The sequence below is a fragment of the Lithobates pipiens genome, unplaced genomic scaffold (genome assembly GCF_037356315.1).
Source record: "Lithobates pipiens isolate NorthernLeopardFrog02 unplaced genomic scaffold, aLitPip1_a1.2 Scaffold_1, whole genome shotgun sequence".
Classification (NCBI taxonomy): domain Eukaryota; kingdom Metazoa; phylum Chordata; class Amphibia; order Anura; family Ranidae; genus Lithobates; species Lithobates pipiens.
The window spans coordinates 229,877,044-229,902,201 of NW_027507685.1; the positions used below are offsets into that span (position 1 = coordinate 229,877,044).

Here is a 25,158-nt window from a genome sequence, read left to right on the forward strand (position 1 = left end):
ATAAAAAAAATTTTTTTTTTCCTCAGTTTAGGCCGATACGTATTCTTCTACATATCTTTGGTAAAAAAAAAATCGCAATAAGCGATTATTGATTTGTTTGCGCAAAAGTTATAGCGTTTACAAAATAGGGGATAGTTTTATGGCATTTTTAGTAATAATTTTTTTTTACTAGTAATGGCGGCGATCAATGATTTTTATTGTGACTGCGACATTACGGCGGACACATCGGACATTTTTGACACATTTTTGGGACCATTGTCATTTATACAGTAATCACTGCTATACAAATGCACTGATTCCTGTGTAAATGACACTGGCAGTGAAGGGGTTAACCAGGGGGTGGCAGTGTGGGGGTTAAGTGTTCCTAGGGGTGTGTTACTAACTGGGGGGTCACTGATCTCTGCTCCAATCACATGGAGCAGAGATCAGCGTCATTTGTTGCTAGGCAGAACGGGGAGATGCTGTTTACAACAGCATCTCTCCGTTCAGCCGCCCCGTGAGACGATCGTGGGTATGCCCGTGGCGATCGAGTCCGCGTAACCCGCGACCGGACTCACAGGGGTCCCGACCAGATTGGACATACCTGTACACCAATATGCCTGCCTGTGCCATTGTGGCGACGTACATCGGCGTGCGCTGGTCGGGAACTGGTTAAAAAAAACACAATATTTTTTACTTTTTGCTATAATATGCCAACTTAAGCCTTAACAGTTTAGGCTGATGTGTAATTTTCTACATATTTTTGGTAAAAAAAATTGCGATAAGCAGTAATAAGTTATAGCGTCTACAAAATAGGTTATTGATTTATGGAATTTTTATCATTTTTTTCTTTTTACTAGTAATGCTGCAATTTTTATTGTGACTGTGACATTGCGGTGGACAGATCAGACACTTTTGACCCTATTTTGGGATCAGTGACTTTTATACAGCGATCAGTGCTATAAAAATGCACTGATTACTGTATAAATACCACTGGCAGGGAAGGGGTTAACACTAGGGGGCAATTAAGGGGTTAAATGTGTTACCTAGGGAGTGATTCTAACTGTGGGGGAGATGGGACTGACTAGGGAGGAGACCAATCCTATATACTAGGAACATACGATCTGTCTCCTCTCCCCTGACAGGACGTGGATCTGTGTATTTACACACACAGATCCACATTCCTGCTCTGTCATGAGCGATTGAGGGTGCCTGGCAGATATCACAGCAACCGGGTACGTGCATCGGCTCCTCAGTGACGTGTACCTCAGTGTACTGCCAGGAAGCCAAGGATGTCCTATGATAAAGAGCACACTGGTGACATCTATCATAGAACCTGGTCCAGGAGGCACGACTTTGTATGACAGAAGCCGCACTGGGTAAGCGGGAGATCTCCGCTCTGTGTTATCCAGCAGCTTTTCTCTCTCTAATCCCCATGCACTGAACAGACTGCATTGATGGGCACTGGTGAAGCTGCATTGATGAGCACTGATGAGGCTGCATTGATAGGCATTGGTGAGGCTGCATTGATGGGCACTGTTGATGGTGAGCTGATTCGTGGATTAATGGGCCACTTGACTAGACTTGCCCCCCAGGCCTAAGGCTGCCAGCCCTCCCCTGCCTCCTCTGCCCTCAAGTCGAAGGAAGGATCGCTGGATCACAAAGAAAAACAATTTTTCGCACCTGGCTGGGTTCGGTAGCAACGCCTCCATTTCAGCAGCACATAGAACATGGGAGAAGAGGGGGAGCCTGGAGCCAAGTGAGACCTGGAGGAGGGACCAAGGCCAGCAGAAAGGACAGGAGGAGGAGCGCGATTGGCAGTGGTGGTACAGCCCAGATGAAGATTTCTTATCTTTGTGGAAGGTGAGGCAAGCAAGCTGTGCATATTATTGTACCAGCCCTGCCATTGTGCCATGCATGCAATCTCTGACCATTCCTAGTGCCATCTCTGAGCATCATGGTGCAATCTCTGACCGCCCCATGTGCATTCTCTGACCGTTCTGTGTGCAATCTCTGACCGCTCCATGTGCAATGCATGCAATCTCTGACCGTCCCTTGTGCCATGCATGCAATCTCTGACCGTCCCTTGTGCCATGCATGCAATCTCTGACCGTCCCTTGTGCCATGCATGCAATCTCTGACCATTTACATTAAATATAAACAAAGCATATTTGTGTGCTTGTCTCAATCCAGAGCAGTAAATGTCATTTCTGTCTGCTGCCTCTCTTCTCTGCTATCAGTATGAATCGCTTTTCACCAGTTTACTTGACACCAAGAGCACATTGGTTACGGGTTGTGCACAGCCTGTGATTGACAACCTCAACTCTGTACCTGTGTAAAGGAGGGGTTGCCCCTTCCTTCCAATCAGCTCTCAAAGCTCTCCTCACTGTAACTTCAGCTCTCCGCCCCCTGTTTTTTAGAGCTGAGAGATTCTGTGTAAATTCTGCACTTTGATTGGCTGCACAGGACAAATGGCTTTAGGTAAACAGGTATAATTTACATAGGATGGTTTGTTTTATCTCTGTGTATCACCTGAGGCCAGTCACTTCATTGGGTATATGTCAGGGTTTAAAACCACTTTAACCGGTTCCCGGCGTCAACAGAATGGCATGGCTGCGCAAATGGGCGTACCTGTACGTCCCTTTGAATTTGCCGCCGTGCCATCATGTGCATGCCTGCCACGAACTCCGTGAGTAGGATAGTGGGTCTGTGGGGATACCTGCGAATCTCTCACAGAGAGGAAGAACGGGGAAATTCTAATGTAGACAAGCATTTCCCCGTTCTGCCTAGTGACCCTGTCACCGATCACCGCTCCCTGTAATCGGAAGCGGTGATCAGTGGTGTGTCACATGTAGCCACCCACAGTTAGAATCACTCCCTAGGACACACTTAACCCCTACAGCGCCACCTAGTGTTAACCCTTTCACTGCCAGTCACATTTACACAGTAATCAATGCAGTTTTAATCACACTGATCGCTGTATAAATGTGAATGGTCCCACAAATGTGGCAATGCATGCAATCTCTGACCGTCCCTTGTGCCATGCGTACAATCTCTGACTGCCCTGTGTGCCATGCATGCAATCTCTGACCATCCATGTGCCATGATGTATTCAATCTCTGACCGTCCTGTGTGCCTTGCGTGCCATCTCTGACTGCCCCGTGTGCCATCCTGTGTCTCATGCGAGCAATCTCTGACCGACCCGTGTGCCATGCGTGCAATTTCTGACCATCCGTGTGTCATGTATGCAAACTAACCATCCCGTGTGCCATGCATACCATCTCTGACCATCCCGTGGGGCATGCGTGCAATCTCTGACCGTCCCGTGTGCAATGGGTGTAAACTGACCATCCTGTGTGCAATGCGGTCAATCTCTGACGTTCCATGTGCCATGCATGCAATTTCTGACCATCCGTGTGCCATGATGTATGCAATATCTGACCATCCGATGTGCAATCTCTGACCATCCTGTGTGCCATGCGTGCAATCTCTGATCATCCCATGTGCCATGCATGCAACCTCTGACCGTCCCGTGATGCAGGCATCATTCAGATATAATTTTTTTCAGACGGCGATTCCCTTCTTCATAAGAACAATCATAGTGGCTGTTCTGCCGCTTGATCGTTCTTACAGGCAGCGGGAGGGGACTCCGCCCTCCATTGCTTCTACTGGCCCCTGTGATCAGCGAGCCAGAGAAGGATTACGCCAGAAGATAGTCATAGAGAAATCCGAGGGACAGATGGTCCCCGGCAGTCTCTATGCCTCTCAGAGGAACTCCGCAGGAAAGTCTGAGATTTTTTTTTTGGATCTCAGACTTTCCAGCCCAGAGGAGAGATCTCTCCATAAAGAGGACCTGTCACACACTATTCCTATTACAAGGGATGTTTACATTCCATGTAATAGGAATAAAAGTGATTTTAGGACCCCTTTCACAATGAGCTGCTCCCGGCGTTAGCGGCGCTTTACCATCGTTTTAGTGGCCAAAGAGAGGGCTAAATGCACCCCTGTAGCATTGCTGCTGAAGTGCTTTGCAGGCGCTTTGACAGTGGTGTCCATTCATTTCAATGGGCAGGAGTGGTGTATAGATGGTGTATAGACCGCTCCTCCACCGCCCCAAAGATGCTGCTTGCAGGACTTCTTTTAACGTCCTGCCAGCGCAGCGCCTCCGTGTGAAAGCACTCAGGCTTTCACACTGGGACTGCAGAGGAGGAATTTTTCAGACAATTTACAGGCGCTATTTTTAGCCCAAAAGCACCTGAAAAAAACCCCAGTGTGAAAGGGGTCTAAAGGGAAAGTATAAAAAAAAAAAAAAAAAAAAAACGTAAGTGCCCCCATCCCTGCATGCTCGCGTGCAGAAGCAAACGCATATGTAAGTCACATACACATATGTAAACAATGTTCAAACCACACATGTGAGGTTCTGCCAACGTTAGAGTGAGAGCAATAATTCTATCCCAAACCCTCCTCTGTAACTCTAAATGGGGGTAATCTGTAAAAAATTTTAAAGGGCTGCCTATGGAGATTTTTATGTAGCGAAGTTGGGCGCCGTTCCACGAATGTGCACAATTTTAAAAGGTGATGTGAGGTATCTATTTACTCGGTGTAACATCATCTGTCACATTATACAAAAAAATTGGGCTAACTTTATTGTTTTTTTTTTTTTCATTCATGAAAGTGTTTTTCACGTTGGAAAAATTGCTGCGTAAATACCTTGCGATATAAAATGCCTGTTACAATGCCCGGCATTTTTTTCCCTAGGGTCTCTGCTAATTATATATATAATGTTTAGGGGTTCTGAGTAATTTTCTGGCAAAAAAATGATGATTTTTACATGTAGGAGAGGAGTGCTGGAATTTGTGCGGTATAGAAGGGGTTAAAGTCACCTCACGTTCTTCACCTGTGGGGGGGAAAGGGGTTTAGACTGTCCAACATTCATGTTTACTTAAGGAGAAGATTATCCTCTAATTGCTACATGCTAATTGTTTCAGAGTATTCTATTCCCCTCTCCTGTCAAAGTTTCTTCAAGCTATAAATATTCGGAAGACACCCCCTTGACTGCATTATTGGGGTCAGAGTGGATGAACCAATGAATAAACGCTTATTGCGATGTTTTTTTTTTTTTTTTAACAAAAATATGTAGAAGAATACGTATCTGCCTAAACTGAGGAAAATTTTTTTTTTATATATATATTTTTTTGGGGGGGATATTTATTATAGCAAAAAGTAAAAAATACGTTTTCAAAATTGTCACTCTTTTTGTTTATAGCACAAAAAATAAAAACCGCAGAGGTGATCAAATACCACCAAAAGAAAGCTCTATTTGTGGGAATAAACAGAACATCAATTTTGTTTGGGAGCCACGTTGCACGACCGCGCAATTGTCAGTTAAAGCGACGCAGTGCCAAATCGCAAAAAGTGCTCTGATCTTTGGCCAGCAAAATGGTCCGGGGCTGAAGTGGTTAATGTATTTATTATTATATATTATTAGTATTATATACCCAAAAGGGGAAGCTCTGCTTGTCTGCCTCCTCCCCCTCCACTGCAACAATTGGCACCTTTTGCGGGAGACAGGGGAGCGGGTACCTGGGGGGGAAGTTCTGCCCTCCTCCTCCTTCCCCCTAATCTGGCCCATTCACAGAGCACAGTGCGCTTTGCACATGTGCAGTAGGGAGCCGGCTGTGAAGCCACAAGGCTTTACTACTGAGTTCCCAAAGTGGAGATGACAGTGGGATGGATAGATAGATAGATAGATAGATAGATAGATAGATAGATAGATAGATAGATAGATAGATAGATAGATAGATAGATAGATAGATAGATAGATGTGAGGACACCGCTGGATTCCTGGACAGGTAAGTGTCCCAATATTAAAAGTCAGCAGTTACAGTATTTGTAGCTGCTGAATTTTCACTTTTTCTGTAGGAGCTCCCCTTTAACTTTCAACATTGGGAGGTACCTAGCAAGGGGCGCTGGAAATCTTCCCCCCCCCCTTGTCCTAATGCTGTGATTGAAAATAGCTAAACCAGCAGGCAGGTTGCACAGACTTAAGTACAATAATAACATCAATACTTTTGACATTATAAAAACAAAATTGCATTTACAAGATGTGTAGAAAGAAATCTGCTGGTGAGAAGCCGACAGCAGGAGGCAGAAGTGACGGCTCTCTGTGGGCCAGCAGAGGAGATCTATCCGCAGTAAAGAACATCCCAATGTCTGTCTGGATGGCAGGAAAAGCCACTAACAGGAGAAAAGCCTTCCATATCCTGACAACCCAGCGTGCTCCAGAGATGTGAATATCTCCTGGGTGGAAAGAAGAGCCGGGGGTGCCAGACATTGTGTTTCGGGGGTTCCACCTCCTTTGTCAAGTTTAGAGGTTGTCATAGAATGTGAGCGTCTTTACATCATATAACAGCCGGGAAAGTCACCAAGCCATACAATATAATGGGGAATACAAACAAATACAGAAATGTTGTCTTACTGAAAAGTACATCCATGTACAGTATATTATACACTCAGTACTTGGTCGGGGCTCCTTTTGTATAAATTACGGCATCAATGTGACGTGGCATGGGGGTGATCAGCCTGTGGCACTGCTGAGGTGTTATAGAAGCCCAGGTTGCTTTTATAGAGTCCTTCAACTTGTCTGCATTGTTGGGTCTGGTGTCTCTCATCTTCCTCTTGACAATACACCACAGGTTTTCTATGGGGTTTAGGTCAGGCGAGTTTGCTGGCCAATCAAGCACAGTGATGCCATGATCATTAAACCAGGTATTGGTACTTTTGGCAGTGTGGGAGGTGCCAAGTCCTGCTGGGAAATGAAATCATCATCTCCATAAAGCTGATCAGCAGAGGGAAGCATGAAGTGCTGGAGAATCTCCTGGTAGAGGGCGGAGATGACTTTGGACTTGATAAAACACAGCAAACCAACACCAGCAGATGACACGACTCCCCAAATCATCACTGACTGTGGAAAATTTACACTGGACCTCATGCAGCTTGGACTCTGTGCCTCTCCACTCCTCCTCCAGACTCTGGGGCTTTGACTTCCAAATAAAATGCTAAATTTACTTTTATCCGAAAAGAGGACTTTGGACCTCTGAGCAACAGTCCAGTCCTTTTTCTACTTAGTGCAGGTAAGACGCTTCTGACGTTGTCTCTGGTTAATCCTATAGATTACAGTAGGCAAGGGGACCATTAAAAATTTGGGCCGTGTTTTTACCACCCACATTGCTCCATTTGGTATTGTGCACACCCAGAATGTTTGGTTGTTCAAATGATATATTGAACATGAGTCCCCCCTATAGATCGCAGAAGGCATAGGTTTAATTTAACATTTGGGCTTTGTGTTTTTACCGCCCATATTGTTTCATATGGTATTGTGCACACCCAGGACAGTTGGTTGTTCAAATTACATATTAAACCCGAGTCCTCCCTATAGATCAATAGAAGGCATAGGTGTCATTTCAAAACGTGAGCGCTGTGTTTTTACCGTCCATACTGTTCCATATGGTATTGTGCACACCCAGGGTAGTCGGTTGTTCAAATCATATATTGAGGATGAGCCCCCTCTATAGATCGCAGAAGGCATAGGCTTAATTTAAAATTTGGGCTGTGTGTTTTTATCGCCCATATTGTTCCACATGATACTATGCACACCCAGGAGAGCTGGTCACTCATATATATTTACTAAATACGAGTCTCTCCTATAGAGTGCAGAAGATATAGCGGTGATCCAAAATTTGGGCCGTGTTTTTACCACCCATACTGCTCCATATGTATACAAATTTATACACCGAAGATGAATTCATCTATCCAGTTAGGATCCACTGTGGTGTGCGACTCATACGGAACAGATAATCAGAGGATATCTTTGTTCTGTATGAATCATGTACCGTTGATTGATTTTGGTCAATTTTGTTTCGTTCTATACTCCTCCTTTTTCCATATCTATACCTTGACAGCTCCCCCGTGCTTTTCATTGATGTTTTTATTATGGGGTTCAGCTAAATGTATTTACATATAAATGTATTCAGGATAATGGAGTATAGCAAACATACATTCATCTTTAATCATTGGGATATAAATAGGTTGTAATGTTTTTACATTTGGATGTTTTCTAGGCAGTAGGGGGCGTTGTGCTCGTGTGTGTAAAGCCATCAATTTACTAACAGAAGCCATAAAATTGAAGCCACAGATTGTCATGTTGTATGCAGAAAGAACAAGTGTTTATGTGACGCTACAGAAGCCAAATGCTGCAATTGGTGACGGTGAGAAAGCTACAGCCATCAACCCCGACTCTGCTCAGCCATATAAATGGAGAGGCAAAGCACATAGGCTCCTTGGGCACTGGGAAGAATCTGCCCACGGCCCGGCCATGGCTTGTAAATTGGACTGTGATGAAGAAGCAAGTGAAATGTTGAAAGAAGTGCGACCCACGTGCTCAGAGAATTGCAGAGCATCGGAGAAAATATGAAGGCAAACAGAAGGAAAGGCTGCTCAATGAAAGGAAAGAACATCTTAGGCCGCGTACACACGGGCGGACTGTTCGCCCAACCTTGTCCGCTGAACAGTGTTTGGGCGGACAGTCCGCTCGTGTGTGGGGGTTTCAGCGGACAGTTTCAGCGGACAGTTTGACGGACAAAGTCTTTCGGAAATTCCGAAAAACTGTCCGCTGAAACTGTGTTTGAGCGAACAGTCCGCCCGTGTGTAGGCTACTTTCGAAATGAGCAAACTGTTCCCGCTCGGAGGAAAGTCTGCTCATTTCGAGCGCGTGTGAAGGTAGGCGGGGCCCGCGAAGGAGACGTCGCGGGCTCCGCCGCCTGGAATGGGCTTAAAGGGGAACCCCAACGCCGAAAAAAATCGGCGTGGGGGTCCCCCCAAAGTCCACAACAGACCCTTGTCCGAGCACGCTACCCGGCCGGCCAGGAATGCCAGAGCCGCGCTGTGCGGTCACTTATATAGTGACAATGGGGCGGGGTCACATGGTATATGTCACATGGGTTGGTCACATGGTGACCCCGCCCCCTTACGATGTCATAGTCCCCATGTGACATCAACCCATGTGACCAACCCATGTGACATATACCATGTGACCCCGCCCCATTGTCACTATATAAGTGACCGCACAGCGCGGCTCTGGCATTCCGGCCGGAGAGAGCGACGTGTCAACATCTCCTGGAGAAGAAGAAGAAGAACAAGAAGAAGAAGAAGAACGGAAGGCGGCGACGGCGACAGCGACAGCGGCGACAGAAGACCGGGCCACCGCCTGTAAAAGAGCTACAAGAAGGCGCGGTGGCCCGGCAGAAGAACCGAAGGCGGCGACAGAAGAACGGAAGGCAGCGGCGACAGAAGACCGGGCCACCGCCTGCAAAAGAGCTACAAGAAGGCGCGGTGGCCCGGCAGAAGAACCGAAGAGGGGGACAAGACCCCCGAAGTCGGGAGAAGAGGCCGGCGGCGGGGAGGAAGAAAGCCGGACTCCTCCGCTAGCAAAAGAGCTACACGGAGATAGCGGAGGAGTCCGGCGAGAAGACCCCCAAAGACGGAAGACCCCCGGAGCTGTGCAATAAAATATTTTTTCCCTGTGTTGTGTTTTTTTTTGTACTTTATTTCACAGGTGAATGGGTAGGGGTACATTGTACCCCATACTCATTCACATAGGGTGGGGGGCCGGTATCCGGGGGCCCCCTTCTTAAAGGGGGCTCCCGGATTCCGATAAGCCCCCCGCCCGCAGACCCCGACAACCAACGGCCAGGGTTGTCGGGAAGAGGCCCTTGTCCTCATCAACATGGGGACAAGGTGCTTTGGGGTGGGGGGGCCGCGTGGCCCCCCCTTCCCCAAGGCACCCCCCATGTTGAGGGCACGCGGCCTGGTACGGCTCAGGAGGGGGGGCGCGCTCGCTCGCCCCCCTTTCCTGGCCGGCCGGGTAGCGTGCTCGGACAAGGGTCTGTTGTGGACTTTGGGGGGACCCCCACGCCGATTTTTTTTGGCGTTGGGGTTCCCCTTTAAGCCCATTCCAGGCGGCGGAGCCCGCGACGTCTCCTTCGCGGGCCCCGCCTACCTGTACACGCGCTCGAAATGGGCGGATTTGCCTCCGCCTTACGTGGGCGAGTCCGTTCATTTCAAAAGTTGAGCGAACTGTTTGGCAAACAGTTCGCTGAAACAGTCCGCTCGTGTGTGGGCAAGTCCGCTCATGCAAATTTTGAGCGGACTGTTTGCCGAAACTGTTTGCCGAACAAGGTTGGGCGAACAGTCCGCGCGTGTGTACGCGGCCTTAGGAAAGCCAAAGAGGAACATGAAAGAGCACAGAGGGAGGAAGAAGCCCGGCGTCAAGCAGGTGCCGAGCTTCCAGGTCTCCCAGGGGGGTTTCCTGGTGGCTTTGCCGGGATGCCAGGAGTCCGTGACATTCTCTCTGACCCAGAAGTTTTGGCTGCAATGCAGGATCCTGAAGTCATGGCTGCATTTCAAGATGGAGCTCAAAATCCAGCTAACATATCAAAGTATAACACCAACCCAAAAGTGATGAATCTGATCAGCAAACTATCCAGTAAATTTGGAGGAAGTGCATAAGGGTGTAAGAACATCTCAGACAGCGGTGAAAAAAGACGACTTCTTGGACTTTTTATGTACACATGGTGATTTTTTTTCATCTTATGCTTACAAAACAGTTTAGAAAATAAAGTATTACAGATAATAAGGCCCCTTTCACACGGACGGATAGAATGGGGCTTTATGCTCTATTTTTTCTATTCGCACCGAACCGCATGTAACGAAATCGCAGCTAAACGCTGTGTGTGAATGGGGCCATAGGAAAGCATTGTGTGCTTTTAGCTGCGGTAGAAAACTAGAAAATCCACAGCTAAAAGCACACAATGCTTTCCTATGGCCCCATTCACACACTGCGTTTAGCTGCGATTTCGTTACATGCGGTTCGGTGCGGATAGAAAAAATAGAATTGAATGCGCAGCTATATGCACATAACCGCAGGTAATCGCTGTCTTTTGTGTTAACTGCGGATAGCAGCGTGAGAAGGGATTCAAGGGACCAAAAAAATAAATAAAAACAAAAGGTTGCTATGGGAACGACTATATTAGATAACTGCAACTGAACGCAACTGCACAGAAACGCACATAAACGCAGGTAATTGCACTGTACAAATGCAGCTGATCGCTGTGCCTGGAGTCTTGAATTTCACCGAAAATAAATAAACATGCTAAACTGCGACAGAACAGCCGTCCGTGTGAAAGCGGCCTAAGGGATATACAAAATATATCAGTTGGTTCAATGAACAGTTAATGTGTTTGAAAAACAATGGTATGCCTGTATTTTTTTATTTTTTTTATTTCCTGATGGGTTTACTATAAGAATGTTATTTCTGTCAGCAATATTTGAAATGCAATAAAATATACCAATCTGCAAAAACAGTACAGACCAAAAGTTTGGACACCCCTTCTCATTCAAAGAGTTTTCTTTATTTTCATGACTATGAAAATTGTAGATTCACACTGAAGGCATCAAAACTATGAAATAACACATGTGGAATTATATACTGAACAAAAAAGTGTGAAACAACTGAAAATATGTCTTATATTCTAGGTCAGTGATGGTGAACCTTGGCACCCCAGATGTTTTGGAACTACATTTCCCATGATGCTCCACTATGCTGCAGAGTGCCAAAGCATCATGGGAAATGTAGTTCCAAAACATCTGGGGTGCCAAGGTTCGCCATCACTGTTCTAGGTTCTTCAAAGTAGCCATATTTTGCTTTGATTACTGCTCCGCACACTCTCAGCATTCTGTTGTTGAGCTTCCAGAGGTAATCACCTGAAATGGTTTTCCAACAGTCTTGAAGGAGTTCCCAGAGATTCTTAGCACTTGTTGGCCCTTTTGCCTTCACTCTGCGGTCCAGCTCACCCCAAACCATCTCGATTGGGTTCAGGTCCGGTGACTGTGGAGGCCAAGTCATCTGGTGCAGCCCCCCCATCACTCTCCTTCTTGGTCAAATAGCCCTTACACAGCCTGGAGGTGTGTTTTGGGGGTCATTGTCCTGTTGAAAAATAAATGATGGTCCAACTAAATGCAAACCGGATGGAATAGCATGCCGCTGCAAGATGCTGTGGTAGCCATGCTGGTTCAGTATGCCTTCAATTTTGAATAAATCCCCAACAGTGTCACCACAAAGCACCCCCACACCATCACAGTTAATGAGTTAATTAGCTGATTAGAGCGTGACACCATCAGTCTACAACATTGAACTTTTTAACAATATTCTCATTTTCTGAGATACTGAATTTTGGGTTTTCACTAACTGTAAGTCAAAATCATTAAAATTAGAAGAAATAAATGCTTGAAATATATCGCTATGTATGTAATAAATCTATATAATATATGGGATTCACTTTTTGAATTGAATTAGTGAAATAAATTATCTTTTTGATTAAACGGTATTCACATTTTTTTTAGATGTACCTGTATGTGAGGATACAAAGTAGCTTACATTCCTAGTGCACCAAATTATTTATAAATATATTGTTATACAGGAAGTTGTTCTGGATTTTTGGAGAATGTGCATTCAGATAGTTTTGAAAAGCCTCCTAAACCAAATCTTTGAAGGACCTTTCCTGTATTTGTCTTTTTTACAATCTCACTAAAGTGCAATTTATTGAGTCTATAGAACTGGCTTCTGAGGATGTTATTCTTCCATTTTTCATGGTGACATTTATTTTCATGACGATAGAAATTCCCACTGGTGGGAAAAAAAAAGAGAGCTCCTGTTCCCTTATAGCAGATTAAACAGCACTGTGCTTGTGCTGCCTAATCTGTCTCTCTCTAAGCTGTAAAATACCTGGTTGATCCTGCCTGTTCCTGTATTTATCTCTATGTACTGACCACGGTAATCATGGTCAGTTTACATGTCGCCATCATTCCTATCCTCTCCCTCTCAGCTCCTGTATGTGTCTCACCTCCTATCAGCCCCCCTCCCCCAACCACTTTAAAATGATTCCTGGACAGAATCATTCTGTTCATGAAAAAGTTGTAAGTTCAAAAAATTAGAGACACATGGTTACCTACATGCCTAAATCTCAAGCCAAGTGTGCTATTGTTACAATAAAGTAAAAAAGGGAGAATGGTCTGTGAGACCCAGGGCCGGCGCTACCATAAGGCAGCTTGACCACTTGCCGACCAGCTGCCGCCAATATGTGGCAGTGCCAGGTCGGTTCTATTGTGCGAATCGCCGTACTGGTACAGGTGTTTGTTTAATAGATATAGCACACATGCCCGCAGTGCCGGAGCCGATGCACGTGGCCAACGGCCACCGACCGCCCACAATCGCTCTACAGAGAGGCAGAACGGGGATCTACCAATGTAAACAAAGCAAATCCCCATTCTGTCAGGGGATTACAGTGAGATTGTCTGTTCCTAGTGATCAGGAACAGCAATCCCTCTCTACACCCCGTCAGTCCACTTCCCCCACAGTTAGAAACACCTCCCTAGGACACATTCAACACCTTCCCTGCCAGTGTCATTTATACAGTAATCAGTGGTGCATTTTTATATAGCTCTGATCGCTGTATGAAGGGCACTGGTCCCAAAAACGTGTCCCATCTGTCCACCGCAATGTCGCAGTCCCACTAAAAAAAAAAAAAAAAAAAAAAAAAAAAGCGCCATAAATATATGCCCTGTTTTGTAAAATCTATAACTTTTGTGCAAGCCAATCAATATACGCTTATTGCAAGTTTTTTATCAAAAATATGTAGTAAATTACATATTGGCCTAAACTGATGAATAAATTCATTTTTTTTTACATTTTTTGGCAGATATTTATTATAGCAAAAAGTAAAAATTTTATTTTTTTCTTCAAAATTGTATTTTTTTGTTTATAGCACAAAAAATAAAAACTGCAGAGGTAATCAAATACCACCAAGAGAAAGCTCTATTTGTGGGGAAAAAAGGACATCAATTTTGTTTCGGTACAACATCGCACGGCCGTGCAATTGTCAGTTAAAATAACACAGTGCCATATTGAAAAAAAATGGCCTGGTCATTAAGGGGAGTAAATCCATCTGGGGCTAAGGTGGTTAAGCAATCGCCATAGGGCACCAACCACTTGGCGGGATTCTGATTTTTACAGTGCTGCAGACATGTGGGGTTTTTGTACTTCAGTAAAGCCGACTGTCGGCTTTCATGTGCTGTGAAGCCGCCATCACTTTCACCACTCCCGTGATGTGCCGCCATTCCCACCCTCCATGTTCACCGGGCTCTGCTGTCCCACTGCAGCTCTCATTCTCCAGAATCAGCGCTGGGGGAAGCAGCAATCTGTGTTCCATTAGCTGCAGTGGATTAGAAAGGAGACATCCAGGGTCTAATAGACCCTAGGTGTCTCCATAAAGAGAACTTATTCACCTATTCACTTAGTCACCAATATACTATCACATAGGGGGCTATTGGTCCCGTATATGATAGCAATAAATGTTATGTAAAAATAAATAAAAATGTGGCAAAATGCACCTTTGCCCAAGTAGACAAAATTCTTGCACCGGCCCTGGTGAGACCTAATTCCAGATCAGGGTTTCTCAACTCCAGTCTTCAATGCCCCCCGACAGGTCATGTTTTCAGGCTTTCCATTATTTTGCACAGGTGATTTGATCAGTTTCACTGCCTTAGTAATTACTAGACATGTGCAGAGTAAAATATTTCGTTTCGGAATTTCGTTTTCGTCCGAAAACTTAATTTATTTAGTTACTCCCGAAATTCGTTTTTATTTATTTCGTTTTTCGTTCAAAAATTGCATTCGTCCGAAAATCCACATGAATTACGGTCGAATCTGTCTTTGAAGGCTTATGGTGTCTGTCGAATGTATAAAGAAGATTCGACGGAGCTAGTATATAGCATACTTTAGAACCCTATTAAAGTCTATGGGACTCCAACGTTCAAAATCTAAAGTGCTAATTTTAAAGACTAATTTGCAAGTTACTGTCCTAAAAAGTGTTTGGGGACCCGGGTCCTGCCCCAGGGGACATGTATCAATGCAAAAAAAAAGTTTTAAAAATGGCCGTTTTTTCGGGAGCAGTGATTTTAATAATGATTAAAGTGAAACAATAAAAGTGTAATATTCCTTTAAATTTCGTAGGGGGGGGGGGGGTGTCTATAGTATGCCTGTGAAGGGGCTCATGTTTCTGGTGCTTAGAACTGTCCCTGCACAAAGTGTCATTTATGCAGGAAACAAAGTCGTTTAAAATCACTCACAGCTATTATGAATTGTCGGCTCCGTAATACAGAGAACACTCATTGAAAGTCATTGATAAAAAAATAAATAAATAAATAAATAAAAAAGCGTGGGGGTCCCCCAAATTCAATTACCAGGCCCTTCAGGTCTGGTATGGATATTAAGGGGAACCCTGCCTCAAATTTAAGAAAAAATTTGACGTGGGGTTCCCCCTAAATATCCATAACCAGACCCTTCAGGTCTGGTATGGATATTAAGGGGAACCCCGCGTCAAATTTAAAAAAAAATTGACGTGGGGGTCCCCCTAAAAATCCATACCAGACCCTTTATCCGAGCACGCAACCTGGCAGGCCGCAGTAAAAGAGGGGGGGACGAGAGAGTGGCCCCCCCTCCCTCCTGAACCGTACCAGGCCACATGCCCTCAACATTGGGAGGATGCTTTGGGGGTCTGTGACCCCTCAAAGCACCTTGTCCCCATGTTGATGAGGACAAGGGCCTCATCCCCACAACCCTGGCCGGTGGTTGTGGGGGTCTGCGGGCGGGGGGCTTATCAGAATCTGGAAGCCCCATTTAACAAGCGGACCCCCAGATCCCGGCCCCCCCCTGTTTGAAATGGTAAGGGGTACAAAAGTACCCCTACCATTTCACAAAGAAAGTGTAAAAAATAGTTAAAAAAGACAAACACACTTTTGAAAAATTCCTTTATTAAAAAAAAAAAAAAAAAAAAAAAAAAAAAGATTCCAGCGGTGGTAATCCACTCTTGCTATCCAGTGACAGACGGTCATCTCTCCAGCGATGGCTCATCTCATCCAGCGCAGCGAATCCATCCTTCTTCTGTCTCCATGGAGGAGACACTTCAGGGATTCCGGCGGCCTGACGTTTCTTATATACGGAGGGCGGGGCCACCCGTCACCTGACCCCGCCCCCCTCTGACGCAAGGGGAAACCCGGGGTTCCCTGTGATGTATGGGTGACCCCGCCCCCTCTGATGTAACACATGCAGGTTTCCGTTACATCAGAGGGGGCGGGGTCACCCATACGTCACAGGGAACCCCGGGTTTCCCCTTGCGTCAGAGGGGGGCGGGGTCAGGTGACGGGTGTCCCCGCCCTCCGTATATAAGAAACGTCAGGCCGCCGGAATCCCTGAAGTGTCTCCTCCATGGAGACAGAAGAAGGATGGATTCGCTGCGCTGGATGAGATGAGCCATCGCTGGAGAGATGACCGTCCGTTGCTGGATAGCAAGAATGGATTACCACCGCTGGAATCTTTTTTTTTTTTTTTTTTTAATAAAGGAATTTTTCAAAAGTGTGTTTGTCTTATTTAACTATTTTTTACACTTTCTTTGTGAAATGGTAGGGGTACTTTTGTACCCCTTACCATTTCAAACAGGGGGGGCGGGATCTGGGGGTCCCCTTGTTAAAGGGGGCTTCCAGATTCTGATAAGCCCCCCGCCCGCAGACCCCCACAACCACCGGCCAGGGTTGTGGGGATGAGGCCCTTGTCCTCATCAACATGGGGACAAGGTGCTTTGAGGGGTCACAGACCCCCAAAGCATCCTCCCAATGTTGAGGGCATGTGGCCGCTCTCTCGTCCCCCCCTCTTTTCCTGCGGCCTGCCAGGTTCCGTGCTCGGATAAAAGGTCTGGTATGGATTTTTAGGGGGACCCCCACGTCAATTTTTTTTTAAATTTGACACGGGGTTCCCCTTAATATCCATACCAGACCTGAAGGGTCTGGTTATGGATATTTAGGGGGAACCCCACATCAAATTTTTTCTTAAATTTGAGGCAGGGTTCCCTTTAATATCCATACCAGACCTGAAGGGCCTGTTAATTGAATTTGGGGGACCCCCACGCTTTTTTTTTATTTATTTATTTTTTTATCAATGACTTTCAATGAGTGTTCTCTGTATTACGGAGCCGACAATTCATAATAGCTGCGAGTGATTTTAAATGACTTTTTTTCCTGCATAAATGACACTTTGTGCAGGGACAGTTCTAAGCACCAGAAACATGCGCCCCTTCACAGGCATACTATAGACACCCCCCCCCCCTACGAAATTTAAAGGAATATTACACTTTTATTGTTTCACTTTAATCATTATTAAAATCACTGCTCCCGAAAAAACGGACGTTTTTAAAACTTTTTTTTGCATTGATACATGTCCCCTGGGGTAGGACGCGGGTCCCCAAACACTTTTTAGGACAGTAACTTGCAGAATCTTTTCTCTCTGTCAAATCTTTTTTCTCTGTCGAATATTTTCTCTATATAATCTTGGACTAATAGAGGTAAGGTTAGGCACATTCGGCCACAGGTTCTATAGACAGATTGTTATTGTCAGAGTCATGTCGAATCTCCTATTCTATATCGAACTGTTGTAACAATGAAAACGAAAATAAAGCATTTATTTATGTCGGATCTTTCGTTTTTCGGATTCTGTGCTTTCGTTATCGTTTGTCAAAACGAAAATGAAAATAGCTGAAATTCGGACGAAAATGCATTCGGACAAAAACGAATGCACATGTCTAGAAATTACCACAGCCGCCTTGAGGGCTGGAGTTGAGAAACACTGTCCCAGATGATCCCCATCTCATCTATATACTGTATCTCCCAAAGTATATAATTGTAGTGCTTACACCTGAAGGAACCATTGATGTACGGGTCCCCTGATTTCAGATGACAATGACCTTTCTAGCAATGACACACCCTCTGACACACCTAGGCTAAATAAGGAGGATGTATTTGGGAAATACTCCCAACAAGACAACGAACACATGATGGCAATAGCAATAAACAACAGATAGTAATTTGGCACAACACCACAAATAATATGAAAACCAAGTGTCTCTGCACCTGAACCCTGAAACGAGGAAAGTCATAATTATTGGGGACGATACTGAAAGCTAAAAGGTCCTTCAGTCTCTCTAGTCTCTCCCACTGGCCAGTGTACTAGCTATCCTTGGGGCACAAAGTTTCTACATTGGAGTGCTTAGATATAAGTGGATCTCCTATCGGGAGACACCTCATCCGGGGGGTAAATACTCAAATTATATTCTTTGGTGAATTAGGGTATGTTTTATACACATTTTACAGATAAGTATAACAAGGGCTAGGTAGCCTTTTCCATTCACTTTACAGAGAAGTGTATATATCTCTGTAAGGGTATATAGGGGGGGTTGCACTAATTAAGCGCCACAAGGTGATATTGATTTGACAAAGTGGAGTTGTTGATTTATATTTACTTTTTGATTTATTTAATAAAAATAGCCCCCCTTCACATCAGAGTCCACAGAGTTCCACTTTTGCATCTGAACTCACAGAGTTCCCTTTCGCTGTAAGGGGGACTCTGCAGACACTGATGTAAGGGAGAACTCAGAGAAGCCTGATTTAAGGAGGAGGAACACTGAGAACTCTGTAAGGGAGAGCACTGTGGCCTCTGGTGTAAAGAGGAACTCTGATGTAAGGGGTGCTCTGAGAACCCTGAGTTACCTTAGTGTAGTCACTCAGAGGCAAGGGAGAGAAGGGGGAGACTTCACTCACAGACAGGGATGGATGGTAAGCTCACTCACCCTTTTGCAGTCAGCACCTCTCATCCAGATGTATCTGAGGCTGCTGGACTTCAAATTTCCAGCCCCCGCTTTTCTTTTCTGAGGTACAGCACCGGGGATTGGAGTGTAGGCAGACAAGGAGGGTTGGGGTGGGACGAAGAGGTGTAGATTGAGCCCTCTCTCCTCTCCCGTCTGTGTGTGTGTGTGTTGGGGGGATTGTTAGTGCTGGCTTTGGTCAGCATGAAAGAGAATGTAACACACTCTCAGCTTAGATAACTGCAGCCAGCAACCCTGCTGGGAAGCCATAGTCCAGTCTAAATAATGTGTCCGGGGTTTCAGGCAGTTTGAAACCCGGACACATGATTCCAAACCCGAACTGTCCGGGTGAATCCCAGACAGGTGGCAACCCTACTCACACCCCTCTCCCCCTTCACCCACACAGCCATGTCATTCATTCACAGGAATATGTCCTGTTCTATCTGCCACCTCAGCAGATGGCTTCTCAATGGATTGTGAGGGCACTGAACATAGCCTTTAAGTCTCCTTCTGCTCTCTAGTGTAAGAAACTGGAGGTGGTGACTTTCAACCCAGTAATGATGATCTCTAATGGAACCAATGACACCCCTTTTGTCCAACTCACAGGGTTTTCCTGATGTTGACGGACATCTCATTGACACTGCTGCCAACACTCACAACAGGCAACTCTCCACCCCTGCAGCCCAGTGTCTTGTCACCTCACACATCCCACATGAGACTGCCCAGGCCCAGGCTTCTCTTTCCCTTTCTTCCTCCTGCAGCTCTCTGTCCTCTGGGAACTTGTAGTCCCATCCAGCACTTGGCTTACTAGAGGATATCTCCTGGGGACTACACCCTACTCCAAGGAGCTTCCAGCACCCTGTTTTGTCTCTTAGGCTGGATTCACATCTATGGCATTTTTAGTGCTTTTTGCATTTTGCAGATTTGCACTACAGAACGTGTTCCATAGGAAACCATGGTAAATGGACTGTAGTGCAAATCTGCAAAGTGCAAAAAGCACTAAAAATGCCATAGGTGTGAATTAAGCATTAGGCTGCTCATTAGTCAGGCACAGGGTCCCTTGCAAACTGGGGTGGTGGGACGGGCAAGAAATGGCCAGCAGCCAATCAGAATCCTCCTGGCTGATTGCTAGGGGTGGGTCCTGCCCCTCGCCTGCACTAACAGCTAATCAGTGCTCAGTCCTTCTTCCTCCCTGGAGCTGCTACTCAAGCAGGGAGCATTGCTTGGCAGGAGCTAGGGCCCGTTTGCACCGCCTGCACACTAAACTGCAGCGGTTTAGTGAGTAGGCAGCTCTCCATTCTGGATGCAGTGAGTGGGCAGCAGGGGGCAGTGTGATGTGCGTTTTAGCGCATCGCACAGTTCCCTTATTTGTTTCAACTTTATTTGAAGTGCACAAAGTAACACTTCATTCATGTCACTGCACAACAGAGCTGTGCATTGCCCTGCAGTACAGTAAAATGTAATCCCTTCCTGTACCCTGCAATAAAATTCAGCATGCTTGCATTTTATTGCAGTGTACTGCACTGCACTGACATGTGAACAGGACACATAGAAAACAATTGTTTTAGGCGGGTCCTTGCGGTGATTTGCATTTATCCAGTGCGGTAAAACAAAAGTCAGTGCACTATTTGTGAACAGAGCCTTAAGGATCCCATCCCAATGCTACACAATTCTGTCACCAGGGCCGGCGCTACCACTAGGCGAACTAGGCAGCCGCCTAGGGCGCACTGCCGCCTCGGGCGCCCGGCCGCTGGTGAGTCCACTCCCTCTCTCCCTCAGCAACTAACTCAACAGGCAGCTGCTCTGCTCCCAAGTCCCTCCATAGAGTGTTAGAGGCACTTGCACAGCAGCGACAGAGGAATGTAGGAAGGAGAGAAAACATCCCCTGCGCCCCGATCATCACAGTGCCACTGCCAGTGAGTGTGACCTGTGTGTGTACCACCGCACACAGTCACGTCATTACCGCTCAACACCGGCCTGTGTCTGATGTACCACTCTGCCTCCGCTACAGCCAGCCACCTCTGTGCCTTCTTTTCCCTCCTGTGTACACAGTGCGCAGGAATACTGCTGCCCCCCCCATCGTGGAGGCTCAGGCCGCTCTCCCACCTGACCTGGCCTGTCCTCCTGAACAATGGCAGGCATCATTGAACTTAATGGCAGCACTCCGGGCTTGGTGATAGTTGGAGCCTTAGCTTGCCTGGACTCACAGAGGCCAGGCAGCGTTTAACTGGCAGTGGCACAGTCAAGTTGTCAGATGCAGAGAGAGCTGCAGAGGTAAGTAGATCATACAGCTGCAGAGGTGAGTAGATCATACAGCTGCAGAGGTGAGCCCCAGTCACAGTCAGACCGTCACCTGGTGAGTAAAAGTTTTCACTAACATGTATACAGATATAGTATACATTGTGGGTGCTGGTGAAGCTGCACATTGGCTGCACGTTATGGATGCCGGTTGAGGCTACACATTATGGGTGCTGGTGGGGCTGTACATTGGCTGCACATTATGGGCACTGGTGAGGCTGTACATTATGAGTGCTGGTGAAACTGCACATTATGGACGCTGGTGAGACTGTCCATTGGCTGCACATTATGGACGCTGGAGAGGCTGTACATTATGAGTGCTGGTGAAGATACACATTATGGGCGCTGGTGAGGCTGTACATTGGCTGCACATTATGGCCACTGGTGAGACTGCACATTATGGATGCTGGTGAGGCTGCACATTATGGGCACTGGTGAGACTGTACATTGGCTGCACATTATGGGCATTGGTGAGACTGTACATTGGCTGCACATTATGGGCGCTGGTGAGGCTGTACATTAGCTGCACATTATGGGCACTGGTGAGACTTTACATTGGCTGCACATTATGGGCACTGGTGAGACTGTACATTGGCTGCACATTATGGGCACTGGTGAGGCTGAACATTACGGGCGCTGGTGAGGCTGAACATTATGGGCGCTGGTGAGGCTGCTCATTGGCTGCACATTATGGGCACTGGTGAAGCTGCACATTATGGGCACTGGTGAAGCTGCACATTGGCTGCACTTAATGGGTGCTGGTGAGGCTGAACATTAGGGGTGCTGGTGAGGCTGAACATTACAGGTGCTGGTGAAGCTGCACATTGGCTGCACATTATGGGCGCTGGTGAGGCTGCACATTACGGGAGCTGGTGAGGCTGCACATTACGGGCGCTGGTGAGGCTGCACATTACGGGCGCTGGTGAGGCTGCACATTACGGGCGCTGGTGAGGCTGTACTTTATGGGTGCTCTTTGAATTATTTGATCCAAAAGCTGGTTTGGGGGCAAAACTGTAAAATTTCTACAATTAGCAGGTCTATCAAAGCGTTGCATGCAAAATAGTAGCGGTCATTAAAAAGGTGGGGTATACATGGGCAGGGGTATTGCCAAGAGGGGGGGGCGGCAAAATTAGGTTTCGCCTAGGGTGTCAAAAATCCTTGCACCAGCCCTGTCTGTCACAACAGGGATCACTATGCTATATATATATATATATATATATTCGGAACCTCTAACTGGCATAGTAATTCCTTTTGTACAGTATTATAACAATAACACCCTTGGCCTATTAAAGGAGGCCCATTACTGGCCAGATCACAGGTGAAGACAAAGGAGAAAAAATCAATAAATAAATAAATAAACGATTCTGCCACCACATCAAATGCTCGGTACACTGCAATATATTACATTTATGGTTTTGGGTTTAAGGCCTCATGCACACGGACGTTTTTACAGCCGCTTTTTTGAGCTTTTTTTGCAGCTTAAAAAGGCCTGTCCATGTTAGTCTATGGCTTCATGCCCACCTAGGCGTTTTTGAGCTGCAAATGGCATAGGCGTTTTTAAGCTGTAAAAAAAACCCAGGACCAGTGCGTTCCGTGGCGTGGAGCTAGAGCTGTAAAAACGCGAATCGCGGGAAAACGCGCAAAAACGCACACAAACGCGCAAAAACGCGCATAAACGCGCAACATATTTTCTTTGTTTTCTGAGTCCTATAGCTAAGAGATGTGTTTCTTAAAGACAGCTACTTAACGCTAACGCTAAAAAACGCGCAAAAACGCCAATGCAAAATGCTGTAAAAATCAAGTTTTTAACGACGATTTTTCCAGGCGTCGGAGCTAGCTTTGCAGCCAGTTTTTTAAAACGTCCGTGTGCATGAGCACTAAGCCAAAAAAAAAAATCTTTAAACCCTCTAATCTTCATAAAAATAGTTGGTACTATGGCAAATGGAATGCGTAACTTCCTAAAAAGCCAGTTCTGTAGAAAAAAAAATTGCACTTATACATGGATTATGTCACCCAAAATTAGATATAAGATGGTTGAAGAGGCTTTTTAAAATGATTTGGATAACCCCACATCCTACAAAAAGCCCTTACCAAAAAAGTATTTATTTCATTATTATATACCACAAATTTTCAACCGATAAAAAAACTCAACTTTTTAGGCCCCCCCCTCCCACAACAGCCAAGTATAAACTTTAAGTCCCCGTACACACGGTCGGAGATTTCGACAACCAAATCCGTCGGATTTTGTCCGAAACTGTTGCATACACACGGTCGGACTAAGTTGTCAAAAAATCCGATCTTTCAGAACGTGATGACGTAATTTCGTTACGATGGGACTACGTTCAGGCTAGTAGCCAATAGCTTTGATGTAGGAATTTGATCTGAGCATGCGTGGCACTTGGTCCAATCAAAATTCTCTACACATGATCGGAGTATGTCCGATCGAACCATTTGGTCGGAAAATATTTCCAACAAGTTTGAAAATTGGGTCCGACAGATATTCCCGACGGAATCAGTCCGATGCATACCACACACAGTCGGATTATCTGACGACACGGTCCGATAGGACACATTCCGACGGATTCTCCGACCGTGTGTACAAGGGCTTAAGAGAACTCCTTATAAAGCCAAAAAGTTTGCATTTAGTAAAATAAAACATTCATAGTATCCTCTCCATCAGTTTCCTTGATTAAACGTAGGAAATGCAAAATCCGCTGACAGCCAGGGCTGTCAGCAGGTATGTGATCTGAGCCGCACATGCGCGGTTAAGACCACAGTTACGGCCCATTCTGTGTGCCACGGCGATGTGACTCCCGTGCACATGTGCAGGAGTGATGTCACCGCTGCCTGGCCATTCAAGTGGCTGAAGATTTCAAACCTGTAAGGAAGACCGGGTGAAGATGGAAGCACCAGGGAGCCGTGACGACACAGCATTGGAGGACTCCGTTTGTAGGTAAGTCTGTTATAATGTACTAGTATGAAGTGCATACTAGCACATTATGACAAAGTATTTGTTACCCTAACACTTTATATTCCTGATATGTGTCTGCTATGTACTTGTGTGAGAAAGTCTGTTCTCTTTGCATTGCTTCTTTTGTGTGAAATCCCTGGTGTTCCTGCCAGTCCCTTTGCTTTCCTATTAAAAATTGACCGCACTAAGCAGGAGAACACATTGTGGTCAGTTCTCTAGCTGTGCTGGGAACTCAGGCTGCTCTCCTCCAATGATCAGACTTGTCCTGCCCTCCCCCCACTGCACAGCCATTCACTGGCAAGATCAGTGTACTACTGTTTCTCCTCCCCCAGCTCTCATGCAGCTGAGAACAGAGGGAATATGAACACTTCTAAAAAAGGGGGAAAAAAGGGTATTTATAATGCTTTTTTATATCTATACACAAATGTTTAGTCTTTCATTTATATTTTAAACTGAAAAGGTTGTTTTAGAAGGCGATTGTTTACAAACACACACTGCAAGGGGGCATTATTTTACATTGAATCTGAAAATTGGAGGAAAAATACCGCTTTCGAAACGATCGTATGATAATTGGATCGTTAGCACAGAGCTTTCGAGAGCCGATCATGTCCATTCATCTGATATCCGATGGAATATCACATGTGACACTGATGATAAGGCACTGATTGGTAGCACTGATGGGCACTGATAGGTGGCATTGGTGGTCTTTGCTTAGCAGTACTGATATGCACTGGTAGGTGGCACTGCTTAGGTGGCGCTGTGTGTGTGTGACCGATGTCCCGTTTTTCTCATCACGCTGTCAGTGTAAGTGGAAAAAAAGCTGATTAAATGGAAGGGGGTGAGGAGGGGGTTATAAGTGTCTATATATCAGAATACACAACCCTGGCTCTCTCTTAGCCTCATGGAAGCCAAAGCATGGTCACCTAAGGGCTGTCTGTGTAATGTATCCATATTATCTTATTTCTCTTTTCTTTTCTCTAACCTTTTCTATCCTAGGATTTGCCTTAAAGCGGTAGTAAACCCGCTATTTTTTTTTTTTTTTAACACCTGCAAAGGAAAAGGCATAATGAGCTAGTATGCACCGCATACTAGCTCATTATGAAA

The 25,158-nt window shown here is 45.8% G+C and overlaps 1 long non-coding RNA gene and 1 pseudogene across 1 annotated transcript in view; both read left to right on the plus strand.

The window, feature by feature from the left end:
* Window positions 1-25,158, plus strand: part of LOC143984169 (uncharacterized) — a 193,954-nt gene that overhangs the window by 15,755 nt on the left and 153,041 nt on the right. The window lies entirely within an intron of this gene.
* On the plus strand, window positions 7,778-10,605 carry LOC143987039 (hsc70-interacting protein pseudogene; annotated as a pseudogene).